The 12,276-nt window shown below is 44.0% G+C and overlaps 2 protein-coding genes across 18 annotated transcripts in view; one reads left to right on the top strand and one right to left on the bottom strand.

Annotated features, from left to right (window-relative positions):
- Positions 1-12,276, bottom strand: part of LOC105494914 (aspartate and glycine-rich protein-like) — a 266,293-nt gene that overhangs the window by 82,770 nt on the left and 171,247 nt on the right. The gene's annotated exons all lie outside the window — the stretch shown is intronic.
- Positions 1-12,276, top strand: part of LOC105494943 (coiled-coil domain containing 60) — a 205,267-nt gene that overhangs the window by 103,447 nt on the left and 89,544 nt on the right. The gene's annotated exons all lie outside the window — the stretch shown is intronic.

Raw genomic sequence — 12,276 nt, 5'->3', positions numbered from 1 at the left:
CATGGTTTTTGGAGCCAGCATGAATCCTGGCTCTACCACCTACTAGCTTTTTGAATATGGATGAGTTACCTAATCTCTCTGAGTCTCACTGCCCTCATCTATGAAATGGGGATAATAATAAAGTCTACCTCACAGGGTTGGGAATTAAATGAGTTAAGATGTGCAAAATGGCCGGGCGCGGTGGCTGACGCCTGTAATCCCAGCACTTTGGGAGGCCGAGGCGGGCGGATCACGAGGTCAGGAGATCGAGACCATCCTGGCTAACACAGTGAAACCCCGTCTCTACTAAAAATACAAAAATTAGCCGGGTACGGTGGCGGACGCCTGTAGTCCCAGCTACGCAGGAGGCTGAGGCAGAAGAATGGCGTAAACCCGGGAGGCGGAGCTTGCAATGAGCCGAGATCGCACCACTGCACTCCAGCCTGGGCGACAGAGCAAGACTCCGTCTCAAAAAAAAAAAAAAAAAAAAAGTGCACACCTGGCACATAGATGACATCATAAGTGTTACAGGCACACATACACACACACACACACACACCAAGAACAGATGATATCTCTGAAAGCTGGTGTTTACACCTCAATTCCAGCTGCTTAGCTATGCCATCAGGCATCACTCTGCAGGTGAGATTTTCGTATTATCTGTGCAGGGACCCAAAGTTGTCTCATTCTTGTCTGATGGGAAAATCAGAAGCCAGAAAGCATACAGCTAAGAAACTTAAGGTTCTATAGTTTGTTCTTTGCCTTGAAAGACAAACAGCTAGATACTTTTCAGACATTGTTTTCAGGATAACGTTAGTTAACACAATGAAAGCGTTTAGAATAGAGTTGTCACAGTGTGTGTTGGCTCTTGTCATTACCAGAGTTCTTCTTATTGCTACTTATTGGAAGTAGAGCCAATGGCTTGAATCAACGGGAAGAGAAAAGGCTGGATAAGAGTTCAGCCAGCCTAATTCCTTTCCTTTCTCATAGTCTGGTCACTGGGAGAAAAGTAAGAACATCATAAAGGCCATTTATTTTGTAACATGAACTGAGCTACAAATTCAAGTCTCGCTTCTTTTATTTTTCCAGTTAGCCATAGGCCATTACATGAATTATTCATGGGAAGTCTACAGTGTCCCTCTAGGAGCCTCACCTTTCCCTTGAATTGTCTAATAAGCCGAATTTTGCTGTCCCACAGAAAGTTGGCGCTGTGTCCTCCACTGCCATTGCTTCTCAGGGCCACAAGGTGTCGCTGTACAAAACAGGTCCTCTATGGTCTTAGAGACCTCCCTGGCCACTCTTCTCTGACATCTCGCTGATCCACACCATCATCGCTTTCAGAACGCAGAGCGTTTGATTAAATACCTTCCCCCAGACAACCAGGCTACCTGGACAAAGGAGGCTACCTTTAGGAGCTCCGGGATACCTTATCTCTGCTCGATCTAAGGGAAGTTGCTCTAATGTCTAACCAAAGAGATTTTCTGGCCCTTTCTTGCTGAAAAACTTACAGGAAGAGCAAAATGGCTTTTCTTTTTTTTTTCTATTAGGTGCCCAGATATAGTACATAAAGCATTTTAATAGATGAACGGTGATGTGGAAGGAAATGTTTCTCCAAAGTGAAAATACCCTCAACCTCACCACAGCTGCACTTTACCATACAACTGGAATAGAAAGGTCCCTTAAAAATATACCTGAAGTTTATCTTCCCCAAATTTCTCATGAAACTGAGAACAAAGTAAGAATGCCCTGAGGCCAGGCGCGGTGGCTCACGCCTCTAATCCCAGCACTTTGGGAGGCTGAGGCAGGTGGATCACTTGAGTCCAGGAGTTTGAGACCAGCCTGGTCAACATGGTGAAACCCTGTCTCTACTAAAAATACAAAAATTAGCCGGGTATGGTGGCACAAGCCTATAGTCCCAGCTACTCAGGAGGCTGAGGTGGGAGACTCGCTTGAACCCCGGGAGGCGGAGGTTGCAGTGAGCTGAGATCACACCACTGCATTCCAGCCTGAGTGACACAGCGAGACTCCATCTCAAAAAAAAAAAAAAAAAAAAAAGAATGCTCCGAGAAGCATTTTTCTGCCCTGAGCTGAAAAAAAATGTAGGACAACCGAATCAAACAGCCTGCAAAGTGTTGAGAACAATTCTTCGACAAGTTCCCTCAGGTTGCATCTGAGGCAGACAGAGTTTGGAGGTCAGGAAATTCTGATGTCATCGTGCCTTCTGTGTCCCATTTTGTAAAAGTGAATGGCCTGACCCTTCAGCACCTATGACTATGTGTTAAGCTTTAGAAATTATTCAGGGTTGGATTAGCTTCAAAAGAGTGTTTCCTGGAATACTACTCAGCCACAAAATGGAATGAATTAATGGCATTTGCAGCAACCTGGATGAGATTTGGGACTATTCTTCTAAGTGGAGTAAGTCAGGAATGGAAAACCAAACATCATATGTCCTTAAGCTAAGCTATGAGGACACAAAGGCATAAGAATGATACAATGGACTATGGAGACTTGGGGGGATGAGGAGAGGGGGGTGACAGACAAAAGACTACAAATATGGTGCCGTGTATACTGCTCAGGTGATGAATGCACCAAAATCTCACAAATCACCACTAAAGAACTTACTCATGTAACCAAATACCACCTGTACCCTAATAACTTAGGGAAAAATTTAAAAATAACAAATTAATAGTGTTTCCTGGCAGAATATGGGTGCAAAGTTAAAGAAACCAAATAGAGCATTGTTTTGCAAGATAGTCTCAAAAAAAAAAAAAAAAAAAGCTTATGTAGGAGTCCATTACATAAAGCCATATCTAAACAACCAGTTAAAACAGGAATCTGAATCTCTATCCTTGCTCTGAGACAGCTCAAAATGCACATTAACTGAAAAGCAATCCCTAAATCTCATGAACTTTTCCTGAAGGTCTACTATTACACAAGCACAAGGACTGAGTGGAGATGGGAGTAGTTTATGTTCAGGGCAAGGCTGCCCTTTTGCACAATTCCAGGGGGCGTCATTCACAATATATACTCAAGGGTGAATGTCGCCACAATTTGTAGAGTTCAATGTCAGTGGTGCCCCTGGGGCCGTACAGCTGAACAGCCCTTTATTGGTAGTTATACAAAGATAAAAATAAAAGCTTAAAAGAGCTGGGTTGGGGGGTCACAGAAGGATGTGGGAGGAAGGGGACAGGAAGAAAAAAAGGGAGAGGGAGAGGGAGGGAGAGAGTGAGAGAATGAATCACAGGCCAAATTATGAGTCAGAGTGTCTATGATAGTTCACTAGATACAGCTTTAAAAGCTGTGTGTGCCTGTGTGGATGTGTGTGTTTGGGCGCATTTACCTTTTACCTGCATGGCCCCTGTACTTTTTTTTTTTTTTTTTAATTTGTACCCTTTGGATATTTTTGGTCTCGAAAAGATAACAGGTAATAATCAGATTTTTAAAAAGTCACAGGGAGTTGGTGGAGATATCCCAGACAGAGAAAGCAATCTGCACACCATCACAGGCAAGGACCTGGAAGGCTGGGTGCCTTCTACTAAGCTACTGCTGTGAGTCAGGCACTGGGCTAGGATTGATGTAAGGTCATCTCAAATGTGAGAAGATGAGAGACGATAGCTTAATCCTTGGGATCAGGCAGTTAAGGGAATAGCTTTCACACTGACACAGCTCAGCAAACTCTGGATGAAGGGGAGCGAGCTGGCCCGTGGGCCTGGAAGAAGGTTTTACATCTGCTGGGACCCTCTGAATATATGGAGGCAATCAGAAGCCCTCTGCACGGTGACAGGCAAGACTCAAGTTATAAACTCAAAAGGGAAGCTTTGACAACACCTCGCAACTGCGTTACGCCGCAGACCCCTCCCACTTCCCCTTGTACTGATGCTTAGTGAAGGAGCCATTGTGAATTCCTAAGGAGTTGTGGGTCTCCAGCGAGTAGTCCCTGCCATCAATCAGGCAGAAGAACACTGATCGAACCACCACAGGCTGGTGGTCTTGTGCCTTATTCCATTGTCTGTTGCTTGTCCTGAAATTATAAACCAGGGGGTGATTTGGAAATTGTTGGCATGCCCTAGAAAAAGCCTCTCTCCCTGCTAATGCATTTTTCTGTATCCACAATGTCAGGTCCATAAGAGCAATCCCTCCCATTCCATTTAGTCATTAAGCACAATAGGTAATAACAGGGATGGCAGGGTGGAGTTTGCATTCTTGAAAAAAAAACATATTGAACCGGTTTATCTCAGAACTGAAAACTGACTGCTGAACCACCACAACACACAATACTTTGCTTCTGTTTTCTCATGTAGGATAGCTGCCTGGGTGCTGACAGGTGGCAGGAAGGCACAGTGGCTAAGAAAGTGGCTCCTGAGAATCACTTGAACCCAGGAGGCGGAGGTTGCAGTGAGCAGAGATCGCGCCATTGCACTCCAGCCTGGGCAACAAGAGCGAAACTAAAAAAAAAAAAAAAAAAAAAAAAAAAGGAAGGAAGGAAGGAAGGAAGGAAAGAAGGAAGGGAGGGAGGCAGGGAGGCAGGAAAGAAGGAAGGAAGGAAGGAAGGAAGGAAGGAAGGAAGGAAGGAAGGAAGGAAGGAAGGAAGGAAGGAAGGAAGGAAGGAAGGAGGGAGGGAGGGAGGGAGGGAAGGAGGGAAGGAAGGAAGGAAGGAAGGAAGGAAGGAAGGAAGGAAGGAAGGAAGGAAGGAAGGAAGGAAGGAAGGAAGAAAGAAAGGTGGCTCCTGAGTCTAATAGAGGCAAACAGGCAAACTCATTGAGGCAGAGAGTATAAGAATGGTTGCCAGGGGTGGGGCGGGGGAGGGATGGAGTGGAACGGGGACATGTTTGTCAAGGGTACACATTTTCACTTATGCAAGATGAGTAAGTTCTGGAGCTCTAATGTACAGCATGGTGCCTACAGTAACAATACTCTACTGTATACTTGACATTTGCTTACCAGGTAGATCTTATGTGCTCTTATCACAAAAAAAAAAAGGTAACAATGAGAGATGATGGATATATTAATTATCTTGATTGTGGTGATAATTTCACAACATATATATGTATGAAATCTATGAAATCGTCAAGTGGTGTATCTTAAATATAAACAAATTTATTTTAAAAAGGCAATGACTCCAGGATTCAGACAGACCAGAATCCAAATCCTGGCATTGCCACCTTCTCATAGTGCAACTTTGGGCAAGTGGCTTCAATCCGTGAGCCTCAGTTTCTCCATCTTTGAAATGAGAGTGCCTACCTGTAGGGCTCTTGTAGGAATTAAATGATGTAACCCATGTGAGGCTTCAGAGACCTGCCTGACACACAGAGGGTGATCTAGAAATAATAACCATCAGGAGCATGATCTTCCAAGCCTGAGCCTTCCCCAGGGCTTTTGCCCTCGAAGATATTTAGCTTCTTCTACACCCCTCCAAGACATAATTTGCTTCTAAATCTGATGGGGTAAATAGAGGAGAATGGGGGTGGGGAGCGGAGGGGAACAGGAAGAGGCGCATTAGGTTCCTTAACAAGGCAGACTTGGCAATATTCTCTCTCCAGTGAGGTTCAGAACTCCTAATAGCAGTTGCCTAGAAACCAGAGCTGTGGTGGGCTTCTGCTGCCTTCCAGAAATCACCCTAATTGGGATGCATATAGAACTGTTTGTTGACACTTGGCAGGTTTTTATCCCTCTTCTTCCAGAAGAAATGCAGCCCTCTTATACAGCGTTACACAAATGCTGACTCACATTGATTAAAGAGAAGCCCTGAGCCAAGGCACCTTTTAACCACATAGAAGTCAGGCGGTGGGGATTGCAGCCTGGTCAGCATCCTCTAATCCACTGGCCATTTTAGGTTGCTGTCACTGTGTTCCCAAGGTATGGGTGACTTTTTGGGGGCGGGCAGGATGCTGTGCGGCCTGAGGGTCTATGTGTATGTGTGTGTGTGTGCGTGTGTATGTGAACAGGTCACAAAGCTTGCCAAGTCCATGAGATTCTACCATCAATCAAAGCACAACATGTGCACAATTGTGTAACTTGATATTAAATGCCAGATCTGCCTTCCCTTTAGGGAGTTTAAACACCACTCCTAGTCACGTGGCATAAGGTAGGTCACAGACTGCATTACAAACGAAAGAAATAACTTTCCTGAGAGGCATGTAGGGAGCTTGTTTCATTTGATCACTTCTTCCAGAACACAGCTATATTCTAGTTCCCAGTTGGAAAAAAATATATATTTCAAAGGCATCCATTTATCTCTATCCTGTTTGGATCATTCAGCTTCTGCACATACGGTTCTATAACCTGCTCCATCCAAAGAGAAAGCGAATGCACCACATCAGCGTAAGAAGGTGCCATTACTACACGCCAAAAAAACAGGCATGTATTTAATTAGCATTAAATTCAAGAATTTCAAATAGCTTAGTTATTCATGCAATAGATACTCTTTAAGTACTCTCTATGTGCCAGTCACGGTGCCAGGTTCTGAGGACACAGGAAAAACTGAGAAATTGCCCTGCATTTAAGGAGCTCAGTCTAGTGGTGGGTGTGGGAGGGGAGAGTGCATGGCCAGACAGGTCAATCAGCAGGTTCATGGGAGAGACCAGTGGCACCTAACTTAGCCCAGGAAAAGTAGAAGTAACTTCTGGTGGCAGGGGCAGGCAGGAAAGGCTCATTAAGTTCTAAAGGATGAGTTGGGAAGAACTAAAAATAGATCTATCATTCAATCCAGCAATCCCAATACTGGGTATACACCCAAAGAAAAATAAATCATTATTTTAAAAAGATACCTCCACTCGTATGTTTATTGCAGCACTGTTCCCAATGGCAAAGTCAAGGAATCAACCTAGCATCCATCAACAGACGATTGGACCAAGAAAATGTGGTATACTACTCAGCCATAAAACAGAATGGAATCATGTCTTTTGCAGCAACATGAATGGAACTGGAGGCCATTATCTTAAGTGAAATAACTCAGAAACAGAAAGTGAATTATTGCGTGTTCTTATTTATATTAAGCTAAGTAATGTGCACACATGTACACAGAGAGCAGAATAATGGGCATTGGAGACCAGGAAGGGTGGGAGGGTGGGAGGAGGGCTAGGGACCAGAAATCACTGGGTTACAACGTGCCCTATTCAGTGATGGCTACATTAAAAGCCCAGACTTCATGGATATATATGCAATATACCCATGTAACAAAATGACACTTGTTCCCCCGAAATCCATTAAAAGAAAAATTTTTTAAAAAATTAAAAATAAAGGATGAGTAGAAGTTTGCCACATGGAGAAAAGCAGAGCATTCTAGGCAGGACAGGCAAAGGCACTGAGATGAAGAAAAGCATGGCTACACAGCGGAATATCTGGTATTCCTACAGCATCAAGAGGTTAAAGAGATGAGAGGCCGGGCGTGGTGGCTCACGCCTGTAATCCCAGCACTTTGGGAGGCCAAGGCAGGCGGATCACAAGGTCAAGAGATGGAGACCATCTAGAGCAACATGGTGAAACTCCATCTCTACTAAAAATACAACAATTAGCTAGGCATGGTGGTGCGTGCCTGTAGTCCCAGCTACTAGGGAGGCTGAGGCAGGAGAATCGCTTGAACCTGGGAGGTGGAGGTTGCAGTGAGCTGAGATCACACCACTGCACTCCAGCCTGGCCACAGAGCAAGACTCCATCTCAAAAAAAAAAAAAAAGAGAGATAAGACAAATTCAGGTCTCACAGAGCCCTGCAGGCTTGACTGCAGAGTCTGGAAAGGGTGTGTACTATACAGGGAAGCATCACTGGGAGAAAGAGGCCTGAGGCAGGGAGACCAATTAAGAGGGAGTGGCCCTAATGCAGGGGAGAGATGACAACAGCTTGATTTTCGAGCAAGGCCACCTGAATTGAAAACTTTTGTTACTCAGCCCCATAGTGGGGGCAGAGTTCTGAAACAAAGCAAGGTCCAGCCAACATGAAGGGAGGCAAACCATTGAAGGACTTAAAACAGGGATGCATTTATTTATTTTTTATTTTTTTTATTTTTTTTGAGACAGTCTCGCTCTGTCACCCAGGCTGGAGTGCAGTGGCGCTATCTGGGCTCACTGCAAGCTCCACCTCCCGGGTTCACACCGTTCTCCTGCCTTAGCCTCCCAAGTAGCTGGGACTACAGGCGCCCACCACCATGCCCGGCTAATTTTTTTGTATTTTTTTAGTAGAGACAGGGTTTCACCGTGTTAGCCAGGATGGTCTCGATCTCCTGACCTTGTGATCTGGCTGCCTCAGCCTCCCAACTTGCTGGGATAACAGGCTTGAGCCACAGCGCCCGGCTCAGGGATGCATTTTTCACAAGATGTACATCTGCACCTTTAGGGAGATAATTGGTGCTAGGTGGAAGAGCAAAAAACATTTTCGTCATTACGTTGCCAAGAGCTTTGAATTCCAAAGCCGCAGCTAAACATATCATGCTGTTCAGTTCCTTGAGTGGTGTGTAGGGTGATAGGGGGTTTAGAACAAATTGCCTTGCACTGGGAATCCAGAGGCCCCCCCCAGCCCCACCCCGACCCCTGCACCATTATTGTCCTAGGTCTTCCTGTAATTTGTCATGTGATATGCCTCCTCTCTGGGCCTCAGTTTCCCCATCTGCAAAATGGAGGCTTGGGGCTTTCCCCAAGGGTCTTTTCACTCCAAAATGCTCAGTCTAGCTTCTGACTCAGGTCAGAATAATAATCCCTAATGCCAACAGACACCAGGAGTGGAAGCTTCTGGCCCTCAAATGCCAGCTAGAATATAGATTCTTTGGTGGCAAAGTGCAAATCTTCTCAATTTTTGTATCTCTTAGCATGGCACAGCACCTTATACACAGTCAGTGTCCAATAAAGATATCAGGAAGGAAGGAATTAAATGAATTGCATTCAAAATTAGGCAGAACACATGGAAATGGGATTGGCAAGCAGTGAAGAGATTTAGATTAGATAAATACTTACTGAGAGTACATTTGTGAATCATGAGAAATGTTGCCCGAAGATGTTGGTCCCTAAGTTTAGAGATAGATAAGAATAGAACTGGCCCTCACTAAGGGATCAAATTACCAACATCATCTTTTCTTCTTCACTGAATCAACTAGCCATTTGATCAAAAATAACATTAGGTCCCCACGATGTGCCAAAGGGATGAGGAGAGGGGTGGAAGAATGAGTATAATATGGTGTCTGCCTCCAAGGAATTTAATTTCTAGAGATTCATTTAGCCAAAATTCTGAAGCTGCTTTGCATAGAGATACAGCTTTTTTGCATCTTAATTTCACTGGTCACCTACTCATCTAGGAGCGTATCCCACACTGATGAAAGGGCTTGCTTTTCTAACTGTGGTCCTGACAATTAGCAATAATGTGATTAGGTGAAAAGAACCAGTCCTCCCTCTTTATAAAGCAGTTTTGAATATCCAATTTAGAATTGTACTTTCTCTTTGCACAGCATGTTTTAAGACCTTCCAAACTGCTTTTGCGTCTATTTTCTAATTTTCTGTCTTTCACAACAACTCAGATAAGACAATATTGGCTTGAAGAATGACTGACCGAGACAGGCTCAGGCCCGAGAACCAGTCCAGACTCCACTCCACCCAGACTGGGTACCTTTGCATCAATCAAGTCACTGAACCTCTTGGCATTTCAGTTTCCACACAATGAAATGAGACTAGTAACACTACTGAGGGTTGCCTTGGAGGATTGTTTTCAGAAGTTAAAGAAATCAGTAGCTGCGAAAGCTTTCTCACAGTCACTGGCACACGGTAATGAGTCATATTCTAGTTGTGATGATGGTGGTGGAAATGGCGATAGTGGTGGTGATGGTAGTGGTAATAGTTATTCATTCCCAGATAACAGAATAGAGTGGTTCGTGAATCTGTCTAAATCCCACAGCAATTTGTTGGTAGAGTTAGAATTAGAACTTCGCTTTTTTTTTTTTGAGATGGAGCCTCACTCTGTCACCCAGGCTGGAGTCCAGTGACATGATCTCGGCTCACTGCAACCTCCACCTCCCTGGTTCAAGCAATTCCCCTGCCTCAGCCTCCAGAGTAGCTGGGATTACAGGCATGCACCATCATGCCCAGCTACTTTTATTTTGTATTTTTAGTAGAAACGGGGTTTCACCATGTTGGCCAGACTGATCTTGAACTCCTGACCTCAGGCAATCCACCCACCTCGGCCTCCCAAAGTTCTGGGATTACAGGCATGAGCCACTGCACCCAGCCAGAACTTGGCTTTTTAACTGACATTCATGTATATCCCACTTTGGCCTAAACCCTTAGATTTGGTTGTAATTTACTATTATCAGCAATGTCTTCCTGTGAAACATCCTGTGTGTTCACAGGCTGTGATATGGTATCTTCAGATTCTTCTTTCCATTTTTTATCCTCCCCTCTTCCCTCCTCCTCTTCTTCCATCGTCATTTTCTTTAATGAAATTCTGAGATAGAGATTAAATCAAAGAAGAATTAAGAAAAGAAAACCACCTAAAATAATTAGAAGGTTTCTGCATGTCATTTCTTATCCAGCAAAGCAGAGATTAATTCCTGGGCCCCTTAGCTTAATAAATTTCATTACTTACATGATAACCAAGCATTTGTCCTACCACCACTAGGCACAGTGGACTCACAGACCTTTGTGAATTACTTCATAATGCAATTCACTAAATCCCAAAGTAATTGTAATCTAATTAGACTGTTCTTCCCATCAACCCCAGAGAAGAGAACCTCCCAGGCTCACCACTTGAACTAAGTGCCACTTCCCAGAAGCCTGTGGGGCTTACAGCCACGCCACCATCCAGGTCGTGTGCAAAGCGAAAAAGTTGTACCAGAAGGCATTCATGGTGACGACAACAATGAAGAGGAAGAAGCATTAGAAAGAGGGGACAGAGGAGGAGAGGAGAAGGAGGAGAAAGAAGAGGAAGAGGAGGAGGAGGAGGAGGAGAAGGATAAGGGAAAGGAGAAGGAGAAGTCAATGATGATGATTTGATGATTGTTACTATGATGATGATGATGATGATGATGATGACGAAAAATAAGAAGAAAAAAATGATGATGTTACCATGTATTGAACAGCTCCAATGTGCTAGGCACCATACTAATTGCCTCTCATATATAATTTTCAACAATGTCCCATGATGGGTATCAATGTATCCAAATTTTACAGGTGAGGAAAGGGCATCTCAAAGAGGTAAAATGACTCACAGACATTGAGTGATAAGGAAATCAAGGCCAGTTAAACCTAGAACAGACCATTTCCAAAGCCAGTATATTTTTCTCATGTAATACTTTGGAATCAGCCTGCCTGTATTTAAATTCCAGTGCCACCTATTACCAACCCTATGGTCAGACTATTTGACCTCTTTGAGCCTTAGTTTCCTCATCAGCAAAATGGGGATAATACTATTTACTTCACAGGATGTTGTGAGAGTTTGATGAGATAATGCATATAAAGTGCTTAGCTCAGTGCCTCACTCAAGTGCATCACTATAGAGAGAAACCTCCTGTTTCTCCCTAACTGCAACCACCGCCTCCTCTCCCAGCCCTCATTTCTTACAGGCTCAGACTCACCTGGTGCCTATTTATCAGCTGCCCTGGACACCCTCAGTGGAGACTCTCCCAGGCTAAATTCTCTTGACAGAGTTTCATGTTTCTAAGTTTCCTTGTCACTATCCAATTATCTAAATCAGCCTCTCTCAATATCTTTTTCTGGTCCATGGCCATTGATTTAGCCAAGGACAATAGCATTTTAAATGTGTGAATTGTGATAGGTTGGTCAAGAAAAAAGAAAGAGGCAGAGAAAGAGATATTGTCTCTTGGCACTGTATTCAGCTGCATGGTAGCAGAGCCCTGAAATCACTATGGCTTAAACAAAATAAAGAATTACCTCCCTCCCATAAAAAGGGTTTACATTTAGATGAAGGTGATCTAGAACTGGTATGGCAGCTTCCTGGTCATCCAGTACCTGGGTTCCTTCTAGGTTTTATCCACCGTCCTCCGTATTTACTTCCATCTGCCGGAATTCCTCATGCTCAGAAAATGGCTGCTGGAGCAGCAACCATTATTGCCAAGTTTCAGGCAACAGAAAGGAACTGAAAAAGGGGCTAACGGGCAAATGTTACCCAGCTTGCCAATTTCCTTTAAAGAATTTTCCCAGAAGCCTCTCCAAATGACTTCCACTTGTACCTCATGGCCTAGCCTATCTGGAAAGGCAGCTGAGGAACATAGCTTTTGTTTGTTGTGGTTGTTGTTTGATTTTGCTTTGCTTTGTTGGTTTTTAATCTAGGCATATTAATACCCAAGATAACATGGTCTGTTA

This window comes from Macaca nemestrina, chromosome 10 (genome assembly GCF_043159975.1).
Source record: "Macaca nemestrina isolate mMacNem1 chromosome 10, mMacNem.hap1, whole genome shotgun sequence".
Lineage (NCBI taxonomy): Eukaryota > Metazoa > Chordata > Mammalia > Primates > Cercopithecidae > Macaca > Macaca nemestrina.
Note: the sequence above shows the minus strand (reverse complement) of the source record. Positions and strands in the feature narration are given on the sequence as shown.